At 49.2% G+C, this 14,778-nt stretch overlaps 1 long non-coding RNA gene across 1 annotated transcript in view; it reads right to left on the bottom strand.

Moving 5' to 3' along the window:
- The window catches only part of LOC139361125 (uncharacterized), a 70,268-nt gene extending 55,967 nt beyond the window's left edge, over nucleotides 1-14,301 (bottom strand). The window contains exon 1 of the long non-coding RNA XR_011618663.1: nucleotides 14,074-14,301. This is a non-coding gene — a long non-coding RNA (uncharacterized lncRNA). The remainder of the gene's footprint in view (nucleotides 1-14,073) is intronic.
- Between the last annotated feature and the right edge of the window lie 477 nt (nucleotides 14,302-14,778).

Raw genomic sequence — 14,778 nt, 5'->3', positions numbered from 1 at the left:
AACAGTGTTAAAGACCACTCCCCCAGGAGCTCTGAACAAGTATTCCAGGTATACACTGAACAAGATCACACACTCTGACCGAAATCTAACTTCACAGACCCAAACTACAGAACCACAGAAGACACTGTTTCTGTCCAACTTTCTGTTCTGCCATCGTTTGTGTCCATTATTTCCTACAAACCATCTCATTAGAATTTAGGGCACACAAAAGGCCGATACAACATGGTTACTTTTCAAAGGTTTGGAGGTGAAGAACAGATACCATGCATTAACTTCCTATTGCTGCTGCAACAAATTACCACAAATGCAAACCTCCTCTCAGCCCTGGAAGTCAGGAGTCCCAGGGCTGAAGTCAAGGGGTCAGTAGGTTGTGTTCCTGCCTGGAGTCTCCCAGTTTATAGAGGTCACACCATGCAGCTTGGCTCACAGCCCCACACCCCTCCGACCACTGCCTCAGCCTCAGCCCTGCACCCCGCTGGCCCCTGCCCCACCCTTGGGCCCATGCCCCTCCGGCCTCTGCCGCACCCCCACCCTCAGCCCCACAGCCCTCTGGCCCCTATCTCATCCTCAGGTCTCCTCCTGAGGTAGGCCTTCCTACTCCCTCTCATCAAGGCACATGTGAGGACACTGGACCCCACCTGGACAACCCAGGGTCCTCCCCCATCTCACTGTCCATTACAGTCACATCTGTAAAGCCTCTTTTGCCATGTAAACTTCATTATACTATCATTTAACAAGTCCATTATAATGATGTAAAAGTTGGAACTGTTTTCCCAATGAAGAGATCAGTCACCCATGTAACCTATAAATATTTGACTATTAAATATACACTACTGTAGAAGACAAAGTTGAGGAAGACGGTTCCTCCCTGAAAGATGACTGGACCCTAGACGGAGGGATGAACATTCTGAACAGAATCAATGTAACTCAACATTTGAGTCAGAGAGGCCAAGCAGTAACTTTCAAAAAAGCAACCAGAAAGTAGGTACCGTGCCTGTAGTTCACAGCTGAGCCTGGCCTCATGAGCACGAGCGTGCTGACACACACACCGGGCCCAAGTTAAAGATCAAATACAAGGAGCTTTCAACTGTTATTTAACTAGATCTTATTACAAAATAGCCTCTTGATTGTAGTTTTTATCCAAAAAGTTCTCTAATTAATTTCCCCCTAAAAAGACATTTCTCTATCATCCCATATAAACTAAATGGGCATATTAAAGAAAAAAGACAAATGTTTGACTTAGGGGGTTTGCTTACGACTTGGATAAGCATGATTTTCTTCTGGCCAAGCAGGGAGCAGCTGGACCAGACTGGAGGGAAGGAAAAACAAATTTCCACTCTGACCTCAGTTGGGCACCAGAGTCTTCCCTGTCAGAATGTGGGTGTGGTGCTTCCCACACACCAGCCTCTGACAAAACTCAGCACAAGGGTGTGGGAAAAGGCCGTCTACTTTGGAAAAATCTATGAAGTGCAGACACATCAAAAGCTTCAGAAGACTGTAAAGCGCCAAGGAGACCACTGCAGCACCCTTGGAGTTTACAGAAAATGGTCAGCAGCACACGTGCCTGAGGTCCAGGGTCAGCTCCCAGCTGCCGCGATGCCGTGAGCACAGTCCTGGCTTTCCCTCTGATGCAGAGAGCTGGTCACTCCGCCGGCAGCACTCAGAGCTCAGGGCATTCTAGATGAAAGCAACGTGTTCCTTTTAAAATGGGGAACTGAGGCAGCACAACTGAAGCTTTACGACTATCTCAACTACTGGGTTTTGGGGTAGCATTAGGAAATCATGAGAATCCAAATCCCAATTTCATACAGATTCCAGATTCACTGCAGGTTCCAGAATTTCCTGAAACATTCTTCCAATTTATCACTCAGGATTCCCTTGCCAAAGCTAATAAAGTAAATTCCTTACGGAAAAGCCACCAGAAGCACCACCGCAAATAAGATCAAATGATGCCCGCCCTTTGCCCCAAACATATAAACTGTTACTCACACAAGACTGTGCTGGAGGCAGCTCTCAGCTGACGCCGAATCCGTGAGACTTCATTATCCCCATTTTGGATCGAGTGTGAAGACCGTCAGCAAACCAGGGCCCCACACTGTCTTCAGTTGACTGTCAACTTCAGTTGACTTCTTTGACCGTTTTCAAACCATGTGAAGCAGAGAACAGATCCCCTGACGTCTGCCTGAACATTTCATTCCCACCTCTGTCTTGGATATTGAACACCCTCAGAGCTACTGAGTCACCCGCATTTCCAGGTCATTTATCCAGCCACCAGGATAACATAATTATGCCATAAAATGCCTTCTCAGGGCTTTGTCATACGCAACAAGGACGCTCAGAAGGCTAGGTAAGCCCAAGAAAGGGAGAAGCGTCCTCCAAACAGACAAAAACCAAGGAAAACTGTGTAGAGACTCTCTGAAGAGAGCAGAAACACAGCTCGCTGTAGCCTTTCAGGCCCTGCTGGCCGCAGCCCAGCATTAGGTGGCACCATTTCCACAGATGCATCCTGCTGGGCCCATTTGAAAGGCCCTGCTTGCGAGACACCCACCTCCACTTCCAGCTCTTGCAAGACCCGCTGCAGCCCCACTCCACCCTGGGGCCGACTGTGCAAGTCTCCCTGGTGAGACCCCTCAGAGCCTGTGCAGCGTCTGAGACTCTGAAACACCAAGGATCCAGAAACGCACAAAAACCCGTTCTCCTCGGGCTGCTTTCTGGGTTCCAAGTGGTCTTCAGAACGAGTCCTACATAAACCCCGGGCTGGGGAGCCAGCCACGGCCCAGCAGCACCCAGCTCATATGCTCCACCCACCCCACAGAGGACCACGGAGACCCCAGCACGCTCGGTCCACGGGGCAAGACACCAGAAACAGCCACAGTTCAGGGTTCTACCACCCGCCCCACTGCCCTAATTACCTGCTGTGATCTGAAATCGCATTGGTTGGGAAGGGGATCTCACTGCTCAAGCACTCCCTACTGCCTCCTTGCAAACAACAAAAAATCCAAATCCCCTCTTAAAGAACGTTTACTATAACCTCAAAACAAGACCCATCCCCAGACCAGGGAAGATACATGCACATCTGACATCTGGTGGGAGTCAGTGACTGACGCCACGGCTTCCGTGTGGCATGTGATGCTGGAGGCCTGTCACGGTGACTCAGGCTGGGGTCTGAATAGGGATCTTCCAAGCAACTAGGCAACCAGGATGCACCCCCCGAAACCCAAGTCCCCGTACTCATGTACCTGTCAGAAATCCTACGTGGCCATGGACACCAGTTGTGAAGCACGACCGATCTGTGTCCTGTGGCCCTCACAACGTCAGTACATGCCTGGGCCCAGCACAGGCCTGCACGGCACCCTGCTCACCTCCAGTAGGGCTCTCTCCTGCCAAGGGGGATGGCCCTGAAGTCCGTTGAGATTTCCAAAGCTCTACAAAGTTGTACTTCCTCCTGCTTGTTCCGAAGGCCTAAAGCCCTGAAAACACCAGTGAGAACTGACCTAGCCTCTTAAGGTAGCTCAAACACCTAAACATAAGGCCATTTGTGCCATTCACTAAGACACACCACTCTGTAATAACCCTCACCACAGCCCCTCAGGGTGGGTCCCAGAGGCGGCTGAGGCTTGTGGACACGGACACTAATGAAACCAAAATCAGAGTACGCAGGTGCAGTCAAGTCATATGACTTCTCCACTAGAATATGCACAAATGTTCTTCAGCAAATCTGATCTTTGCTTTACCTCCCTCCCATGACCTCAAAAGGAGTCCACCACATCCACAACAACCCCACTTCAAAAACATAATTCGTACTTGCATTCAATTCTGGGCATTTGGAATAGACCTAATGGGGGATTAAACCTCTCCTCCAACCCATTGCTTAGTCTTCTTAGAGGATGAAGGATTTTGCATAACACGAGTCAGCACATAAAAGATCTTGTATAGAAACATACTTTCAAGTGGTCCTCATTAGTGATTCAATATACAAAGGACCCAACACACAGCACAATGTCTATTAGAAGAATGATTAACTTGTTCCCCTAAAAATCCTAATATCTACACAGAAAAAAATACCCTATACACATTTTATCATTCTTTTAGTATAGTCATGCAAACAAAGGAGTATCACAAAAGCAAAAGAACACATTTGGTTTGACTCGCAGTTCTAAATTTAATATAAAATTGCTAAAACCACCCAGACAAACATGACTATGAAATATTTAACGATCTTCACCTAAATTCAAGTCACTATTCAACCACCAATATCTCTGCTCTCCCGAGAGGAACTTTCCAAAAGTAAATTCTGGAATTAACAGGACACATTTTTCTGGTGATAGAAATTAGGAAGAAATTGGTTGAAGGCTGTTCCTTGGCTGTCAAACTTTTTCTCAATATTATGTAACATAAAAGCATAAAACAGATCTTTACATTAACTTACAATCTATCAAGCAATACTGGAGCAAGCCTTAAATAATAGCCACATTCTCTCAGGGCTGACTAACATTAAATCAGCATCAGTCTCATGTCTTGCAGCATCCATAGTTCGTCTTCTCAAAACCACTTAAGATTTCATAATTAACGCAAACAATGGAAGTCATCTCCTTGATCTTTGTGATCTTTGACATGAAGGGGTAATTTTCCCCCAAAATAGTACCTCTTTCCTTGACATGATTTAATCTGTGGTTAGAGTATTTAACAGGATTTTTTTCCTTCTTAGAAAATAAAATATACACCTTTCCAAGATGAAAAACACTAACTGATAACGCTATAGCTTAACCAGGTAAAAAGCGGGTTTTTTGTTTATTTTTTAAGTTAAAAAAATAACCTAACTGCATCTTTGGACTTTATGTGAGGCAGTGTCCAGGGTCACTGGGACCCCCGCTTGGTCAGTGCAGCTGGGTACCAATTAAAGACAGAAACCCAAGCGTTCACTCAAAGCCCCTTCCCAGTGGTTCATCCTAGTGGAAGCCATGGGCACAAAGGAATGCGGCATTCCATGGAGGATTTTGGGGATAGGCTGCTTGAGAACATCAAAGTGGCTCACGTCCCCCGAGTATAAAGCCAGTGACTGCTCCCGGCTTCAATGCAGCACCATCCACAGCAGCCAAGGTCCGAAATCACCTGAGTGCCCATCAACAGGGGATGAAGGAAACGTGGTCCAAACATACACAGGAGCAATATTCCACCACACAGCGGGGAGCCCTGTCATCCGCGACAGCATGGATGGAGCTGGAGGACATTACCTTAAGTAAACGAGCCAAGCAAAGAAACGCCGCGTGTTCTCACTCATAAGCAGGAGCTGAGAGCAGATCTCGTGGAGGCCAAGAGTAGGTGGCCAACAGAGCCCACTCATAAGCAGGATGGGCAGAGGCTGGTAACAGGCACAAACAGACAGCCTAATGGGAGCACAAGACCTACTATTGATAAATCAGTAGGGGGATGGCAGGGGGTCATCTACTGTGTATTTCAAAACAGCTAGGAGAGAATAACTTCAACATTACCAGCACAAGGGAAAGAAAATATTTCAAGTGAAAGACATCCCAAGTACCCAGATTTGATCAATATAGGAATGAATCAAGATATCACATGCACTCTGAAAATATGTACACATACTATGTATCAACAAAAACAAAAACCAATGATAGAACCATTTGCCAAGCACGTGCAGGAGAAGAATGGAAAGCCTGACATGGTGTGGCTGTGTGTCCCCACCCAAATCTCATGCTGAACTGTAACTCTGTTGGAGGTGGGCCCTGGTGGGAGGTGATTGACTCATGGGGGTGGTTTCTAATGGTTTAGCACAATCCCCCAAGTGCTGTCCTCATGATAGTTCTCCTGAGATCTGGTTGTTTGGAGGTGCATGGCACCTTCCCCTTCACTCTCTCCCCTCTTCCAGCCATGTGAAGACATACCTGCCTCCCCTTCACCTTCCACCCCGATTGTAAGTTTCCCCAGATGTAGAAGCCAGTACAGCCCACAGAAGTGTATGCCGATTAAACCTTTTATTCCTTATTACCCAGCCTCAAGTAGCTCTTTATAGCAGTGGAAGAACAGTACACTCCTCAGGACCAGCAATGTTTCCCTCCTACCCAGCGGCCAAGAAGGTCCCACACCCTAGCTGGTTTTCCGAAGCCTTTTCCAGAATGCTGAGGCTGTTTTGGGGATACTAACTTACCCCATCTCTGGCAAACCGGATGGGGCATCCTATTTGCCTCTTACCACCTTTCTCAGAGAGACCCCACCTCTGAAGCAGCCTCCTCCAGGGGCCTCCTTCAGTAGCAGCAAAGCTGAGTATTCCTTGCACTTCCCTTCTTCTGAACAAGTAAACATCTTAAGCTTGTTTTTCCATCTTCCCAGCTCATTGACAAAAATCTCTTATGCTTTGTATTTTCCTCACACACACACATAGAAGAGAAGTGCCGTGAGGGCACGGGCTCTTGTTTTCCTGAATCTGAGCCTGGCCCTCAAACGCTAGCCGAATTCGTAGTAACACGGTATCCAGAGGCAGAAACGCAAATATCCCCACGACTTCAAATACCCTAAGGATCTAACAGGCTGAGTGACCCATGTAACTATGGTTTGTGCCGAGCCATTCAACTGGTGTCCAAATCCCTGTCCAAATGAGCTCTTTAATTTCGGGACTTTTCAGACAGCTGTTTTTTGTTGTTGTTCTGTTTTGTTCTGTTTTTATTAAACGGATCTATTACAGTTACAATCAAGAATATCCCAGGCCGAGTGTGGTGGCTCACACCTGTAATCCCAGCACTTTGGGAGGCCAAGGTGAGCGAATCACCTGAGGAAAGGAGTTCAGGAATAGCCTGACCATCATGTTGAAACTCCCTCTCTACTAATACAAAAATGAACCAGCCATGGTGGCAGGCACTTACAATCCCAGCTACTCAGGAGGCTGAGGCAGGATAATGGCGTGAACCACAAGGTGAGGCTGCAGTGAGCCAAGATCATGCCACTGCATTTCAGCCTGGGCTACACAGCAAGACTGTCTCAAAAAAATAAAAATAAACCAATACGCCCATTTCGTTCTTCACCAATGTCAGATACATCAGTTAAAAGAAAAAAAAAGAAAACATGCTTTTAAATTTTAGTGTTGAATTTAACCATATCTTTTAAGAAGATATGAAGATAGAAGTTCCCCAAGGATCGGGGGAGAAAAAAGCAGTTAAGACAATTTTGAAACCTCAAGAGAAAAACAAGTATGGGGTAAGACCTCAAGGCAAACTTTTTCTTTGCACTTTGATTTCAAAAGAACAGAGATGCCCAAAATATGAACTCTCCCATCTGCATTTTATATTCCTCTATGTCCTTTGAAAGGCTGGAGATGGGATCCCAGGTTACAAAGTACCCGGCCACGCCTCACATCAGGCTGATTCCTCTACGTCCTTTGAAAGGCTGGAGATGGGATCCTAGGTTCCCAAGCGCCTGGCCACAGCTCACATCAGGTGGCATCTTTCACAGCCATTTACTCCCCTGACTGTGCCTAGAGAGCTCTGTGGCCAATTTACACAAAAAGGTCCTAATTTACACACGTTCATTACTTTGAACAAAGTCTCAAGAAATGAGACAAATATTGACACTCCACAGAAGTATTCTCTTCCGAAAAGTGTCAGGTTCCCATGAGCCAGGCAGCTTGGTTACAGAAAGCACTGGCTGACTTGCTGGTTTAATGTTAAATGCGTTTAAAATGTTAAGTAATCAGGCCCCCCTCCCAGTGGGTGTGCGCACTGAGCTGGCTGCAGTAGTGATGCACACTGACCACGTTCTTTCCTTTGGTTTTGCTTCAAGCAGAGCACCCCACACCCATGAAGAAGCCATAGGACGTCATCGAGGACTAGGACAGTTCTAAGGAGAGCTGCAGGCCGACTGCCTCATATGCAAATAGTCTCCCATTTCAGAGGAAATCACTGAACAGAGTTCATAACACGTGAATTTTAAAAATTCATATTTCTAATTTCATCCCATTAGAACTTTTGAAGAACAGATGTGCACCTGCTCCAAGTCAATGAGAGGACACTCAGACAGTCCGTCACAGGTCCTCAGCCTCCATCTCCCACCTAGAAAACCTCAGCTCAAGCCGATCACAGTGCAGTGCGATTTTCTATAAATAATGTGCACGCCTGCATCTGAGCTGAGATGTGAATGTGTGGAATGTGCCTGCCAGGCCCAGGAGGAACTGCAGCAGCTGTGGGGACACAAGCCGCTAAGGAATCTGATTTGGAGGGAACTCAAGGCAACTAAAACTAGTTCCACTGATTTTTCTTGGCAAGGCTTGACCAGGTAAACTTACCACTGTTGCTAATTCATGGTAACTGGGATGGGGACTTAAAAGTAATTAGAGCAATTACAGAATTTGCTACTCAATTACAATGGCACAGATTCCTGAGAATGGAAGAATTGTTGCCCAGGAATAGAGTTCAACAGGTCCTCCCCACGCCTCGGGAAATATGGCATTTCCACGCACCCCTGCTTTGGTCCCCAGGCCACCACCCTCCTGCTCTCTGCCATCTGATGGCATCACTCCCCACAGCTGGAAACACCTGACCTCTTGTCACCCTCCCATCTGCCCTGCCTTCCTCCAGCCTGGGATATTCAGGGATGCCCATATACGGGACCAGGAAACCAGGGTTATCCTAAACCAGTGCCTGCAAAGTCCTCCATGGCAGGACAATCACCAACGGTCAATACTCCCAGAACCTTCCACCTCAAAACGGGAGCACATCTGGATTCAAGCTGACAACGCTGCATTCTCTTTGCCATGTACACACGGAGGCATGTCAGGTTCCACCTAAAGGTATCATCAGGTTCCACGCTGGTCAGGAGCCCAAGCCTAGTCACCCTGCATCTCACTTCACCATCCACAGAGAAACCTGCAGTTTTCCTCTGGTACACAGTGTGGATGGTGGATGCATTTCCCATGAAGACTCCGAGACGGGAGCCTGGCCAAGGCGGCCAGTCACTCCAGCCCCTGCAAGGCCTGGATGTGCCCTTCTGCTGTCTGCACACAGTACCACAAGTCTAGCAGTGCTGGCTCTGTGGTGGGATCCATCTGGGCCTGCAGAGGACCCGGGGCACAGGAACCGTGCAGCCTGGCTGCAGCCAGAGGCCTAAAGGATCCCCAGGAGGCTCTCCAGCCAAGGTGCCCTCACCACAGGTAGAGCCATGCAAGAGAACTGCCTGCTGAGCTGGAAACGTCCCAATCTGCTCAGCCAACTCAAAGGCAACAGCCACCTACAGCTGCTGAGCCCCGAAATGTGGCCACTGGGCCTGAAAGGCTGAATGCGGAATTTAATCTGTGAAGTTCTTTTCAAATGTGTTGGGCTATGTAATCAAATCTTTATTCTAATTAAATTTAAAGGAGCCTCTGGCTATGGGCTCCCTTATGGGACATCACAGCTCCAGGGAGTAAGAATGGGAAGGAGAGGCCCAGAGCCTCTCTGCATTCTCCACGGTAATTCAACACGTCATCATAAGGACAGGCACTGCAGGAGGACAGGTGTGTATGGGAAGAACTGGGTTGGCCCTGACACAAGCATGACCCCAATGGCATCACAACTGCCTCAGCCAACAGGCAAAAGACAATGATGCCCACCTGGACAGGCCACTGGATGTGATGACGCACCCCAATCCCTAGTCCCAAGGCAGCCAGAGGCCACCCGCTGCTCATCCCAGGTGAAACAGGCAGAGCTGCCCAAGCCCTCAAAAGCGCGCACAATTAAGCAGGCAATTTCTGCGATTCCCACGACACACGTGACACTCCTCAGAGACAGACACAAGCTTCTCTGTGAAAGTGCAGAGGACTGTGCAGTCCCTAGGCGGGCTGCTTCTTCCAACGATCGGGGAAGAAACCACATCCATTTCCTTGTAGAATCATTTGAACCATGATTAGACAGAGACAGAAGGTGGCTGATGTTATCAAGTCACTAAGCACCGCACGGCAGCTTCTCAAGGAGGGCCTGGAAACTTGCCGCCACCCGCGTAGGGGCTGCAGTGTTTACAATGGAGACATGGGTGACTGAGGTCTGCCTTCCTCAGGAAAACTAAATTTGAACTTTGACCAGTGAGGGATCGGTCATTTACAGTCACTCACCCTCAATGTAGAAGAGGGCTCAAGACACTGCACCAGATTTCAACACTCAGGGTTAGGGTCAAATTCACAAGTTTTACAAAATGTACTTATACTTGGGATGCCAAGAGATGTAGCTTCACCAGCACCCCCCGCCAAGGGTTTGCTTAGCCCCTTCACCAGTGGATCTCACCAACGGATGACACATCCACGCCTCGTCCATGGCAGCACAGAAAAGCACATGGAAGGCAGCCACTCCCACCAAGCTTCCTGGCTTTGGTGTTTAAATTCTGCATCTCATATGTGAGATTACACTCCTCTGAACAGATATTGTGACTGTCATTTCACCCAAAAGGGCTTTAGGAAATGACACACAGCCCAGACGCCAGAGGTCGCCGGCCGCTTTACTCCAGCCTAATTCCTTTGTGCCTGTATGGAGGCTTCACAGATACAGCCCCGTCACATTAATGACTGTATAAGCTGCTCAGGACATAGACGAACTCAGTGCTGAATTTTTCCATTTATCGCCCCTTTGTTTTATCCAGAAGACAGCTGAGAAAGGCTGGGGCAGATCATCTCGAGTGTAATGACTCCACCCACTTCTCTTCACCCCAGGTCACCCCTCAGTCGCACGCTTTTGAGAAACCAAAACAATTCTGTTCTCTTTACTCTGGGTTCCAAGTACTAAATTCCTCCGTTTTATCAATTAGATTATCAAGCAGCCGTTTGTAATCTGGACTGCAATCTGATACAAAATTTAAAGCTAATTTAGGTTGCAGTAATAGCTCCTATTTAGGTTATAAACAAGACATGAAAGATAATTTTCATCTGTTCATAGGATCAATTTTGTAAACAAACCAACTATTCAAGCAATGATTGTCTTCAGTCAGATGCAAATTAATTTGCTCATAAAAGATTTTCCAGTAGGAATTTTCAAATCCATGGTCTATTTCCTGAGCCTGTCTCTGCACCTTCCCCCGAGCGCACAGCAGGACTTCCCAGGGCATCCCATCAGCAGGCCCACTGAAGAGAACAAGCCCGCAGCCCCCAGCCCAAGAATCAAGTCCGAGCCCCGAAAGCCCCTCATCCAGTGGGGGCTTCCTCACCAGAACAGCATCCAGAGATCTTCCAGAGTTAATGCCACGTGTGCGTGGAAAGTAGAGTGCTGGAAGGGCCACAGTGGACATTCTACAAATGCAAATTCCCTCCTGGAACAGCCCAGCAACCCTCTGTACCTTTCTCAAAGTACCCATGCCAGTCAGGCGTAGAGAGTCTAATGGGGTACCTAGGAATCAGCATTTAACACGATTCTGATGAAAAAAAGTTTGAGGTGCCGGTCAGCGCGAGGCTGCCGTGAGCCTCCACTCATTTGCAGGCGCTGGAGAGACACAGATGCAGGTAACAGGCTAACCAGGACAGGACAAGGATGGGGAGGTGGAGGTCAAATTCCGTGGACCACCGACCACCCCACCATCGCCACTGAGACTCCATGATTTAAGGAGAGGCAAAGCCAGGGAGAAAAGATGGCCCCACCACACGAGGGACTGAGATTTCACCTAAAGGACGCAGCATGTGGTTGAGGGCCAAGGTTGGGCAAGCCGGGAGCACAGAACGGGGTTCACAGGCCCAGAGGTGCCCCCCACACCCAACCTCCCAAGCAGTGCCTGTGTCTCCTGCCTGGTTTATTTCCTGCCCCCCTTCTACTGTGGTTTCTCAGCCGCCCCCTGAAACGCAGGACCTCTGCCCACCACCACCACACACCACTCTCTACAAGCTTGGTGGACTGAAAAGAGTAGGTCAGGTAAGAGCTCGGCTCTGGGGCCAACGTCCTGCCTGAGACATTAGTTCCAACCCACCCAGCTGTGATGTGAGCCCAAGATTTCTCAAATGAGAGATGGGAAGGTAACTGAACCCACTTCCCAGGGTGGCTGTGGAGACCAAGATCACATATAGCCACACCTCGGCGTCCAGTACACATGGGACCCCAGCCGTGTTGCCCGATGGGAATCCCTCTATGCCCCCTGTGCTACCAGAGCCAACTCCCAGAAGTAGCTGTGGAGGTTGCGTCCTATTCCTACTCCACTCACCTCGCATTGCTCCACGCAGTGACCTTCCCGGAGCAGCCACCAGCAAACCCGGCCCCACCGGATAACCGACCACCCACCTCCCACTATGGGGCGTCTTCCACTTGCAGTTCCGAAGCAAGCCGAGAAACCGCCCTCAAGGGCGCTCACCTCTTCCTTATTGCACGTAATGACCTGCCACTCAGGACCACCAGCAAACCCGGCTCCACCATCCAGGCTCCGGGGGATAACCGACACCCCCACCCCCCACCTTGGGGCTTCGTTCCACTTGCGGTTCCGAAAGGGGCCGAGAAACCGCCCTCAAGGGCACTCACCTGTTCCTTATTGCACGTAATGACCTGCCACGCAGGGTTACCTGCAAACCCGGCTCCACGGTCCAGGTTCTGGTGGGTAACTACACCCCTCCCCCGCTTCCCCCTGGGGTGTCTGGGAGGCTCAGAAACTGCCCTCCAAGGGCACTCATCTGTTCCTTATTGCACTAATACCTCATTTACAGAAACCCACTTTGACTTCCAGCACTGCAGGTGTGACAATTTAGGAATCCTGCTTCCTTGCAAGCTCCAAGAGCTTGACGTCACGTCCACCTCACCAGCATCCCAGAGACCCAGCACTGTCCCACTGTTTAAAATTCCAAAATACTCCTTCAAAATGCTATTGGCATTTGCTTTGTGCATAAAATGCTAAAAACCCTCAAGTGAAGCATATGTCCAACAGTTTGACTCAATCAGAACATGTGAGTTACATATCTGCCAAGTTGTAAAGCCTCATGCATTTATAACATTTTATGTATGATCAAATGATTAATATAAATTATGAAACTAACAGTTTTTTTTCAGCATTAGATGACCAAAGGAAAACTGGGTTCTGGCTGGCTTGCGGGCCTGTAGAGGCAGACATATCTACTGACACACCCGAGGTCCTTCCCACTGACGTGGCCTCATCCCAGGCCCCTCTCCCAGACGCCCGCATGCACCTGGAGGAGGAAGCTGACCTGCCCACATTTCTCAAATGCACAGCTGTTGCTCACACTGCAGATGGAGCTCAAGGCACGAGCAGGCCACCACGCTAAAATACCACACAGCGTCCACGCCAGGTGACGGTGCTTTTCACTCCATCCCAAAGCCCCATGTGTGAGTTTACAGCCATGACTATTAAATGGATTTTTAGACCCTGAAGACATACTGTTTGCTTTTATGTAACAAAGTTAAAAGACTACCCCTCAGATATAGGCTCTGAAACTGTAATATTTGGGAACAGAGCGTCTGCCAGACCAGGATAAGCACTTGGGACAACACCCTGTGCCCTCGGTCCACACAAACCCATCCAGACCAGAGGCCTCCCGCACTGCTCTGGAATTTCTGTGGATTTCTATAAATGAGGTATTAGTGCAATAAGGAACAGATGAGTGCCCTTGGAGGGCAGTTTCTGAGCCTCCCAGCCACATGGCCTCGTTCAGGCTGAAGCCACACCACCTCCAGAAACACTGTCCCTCGCCGAGAGATGCCTGGCTTCTCCCTTTTTCCAGAACTTAAGAAAACCTGAAAGGACAGGTCTGTGTAGCAAAACACAAACTACTTGCCATTCCTCTTCCCAGTTCAGGCTGTAGGAAGCTCATTTCAGCCCTCACCGTGTTCTGACTGTGGCTTGGTTCCCATAAGAAATAAAGTCTGAATTCTAGTCCCTGTCTCCTGGGCGGTGTGGCAGGCATACATACCTTCAGTTACATGAGGAAAGGCGTGGCGAGCTCCCTTCCTTCAGTAAAACTGCACGGTTCCCAGAACCCTGATGCCATCTCCCTCACGCCACTGTGAACACCTGGACACAGCACATTTCAATGCGTGCACCTTCGTGGACTAGTTTTCTATTTCTCCACTAAATCACCCCAAATTTAGTGCCCAAAACATTGACTTATTTTCTCACATCTCTGGAAGCTGGAGTCCAAAACAGGCCCCGACAGCTAACGTCGAGGTGTTAGCAGGGCTGGCTCTGGGGAAGCGACCGTCTCCTTGTCTCCCGCAGCCTCTAGAGGCTTCCGCATCCCCTGGTCCATATGGCACCCACTGTCTTCAGGACCCACAGCGGCCCTGACGGCCCCTCAACAGGATGACACAGAATGTCAGGAACCCGGGCTCAAGGACTAAGGCCATGCCTCCCCCACCCTCCCAGCTCCTCACGCACTCCCGTGTGAGGTAATATAGATTCCACTTGAACTAGTGTCACCTGTGTAAGGGGTAAGTGCCCAGCTGTGAACTGGTTAACCTCGCCCACACAGACCTCGGGAATAAACTCACAAGCCATGGACCACTCCACAACCAAGGAGTGACCACCTGCTCAGGGACTTCCATGCCTCAGCAGAGCCCTCCAGTGCCTCCACGTGGGCTCAGGGACCGGCGGGTGTCTGCAGCGCCAGAGGGTCCTGGATAAAAAAAAAAAGACAGCTCCCATGTCGGGAGGCACCCGCCCGCGGTTGGGTTCCCGGTACTTTAAGTAGCCCAGGTGGACAAGCCGTGCCGCGTGCAACTCCATCACCAGAATAGTGGCTGCACGTGGTGAGTGCACGGGTGGCCACCTGTCAGCCCAGCTGGCCACGCTAAGCACATCACCGCCGTGACGCCCAATCAGACT

This window comes from Macaca nemestrina (genome assembly GCF_043159975.1).
Source record: "Macaca nemestrina isolate mMacNem1 chromosome 10 unlocalized genomic scaffold, mMacNem.hap1 SUPER_10_unloc_2, whole genome shotgun sequence".
NCBI classification, from domain to species: domain Eukaryota; kingdom Metazoa; phylum Chordata; class Mammalia; order Primates; family Cercopithecidae; genus Macaca; species Macaca nemestrina.
This window is presented reverse-complemented; position numbering and strand designations above follow the sequence as displayed.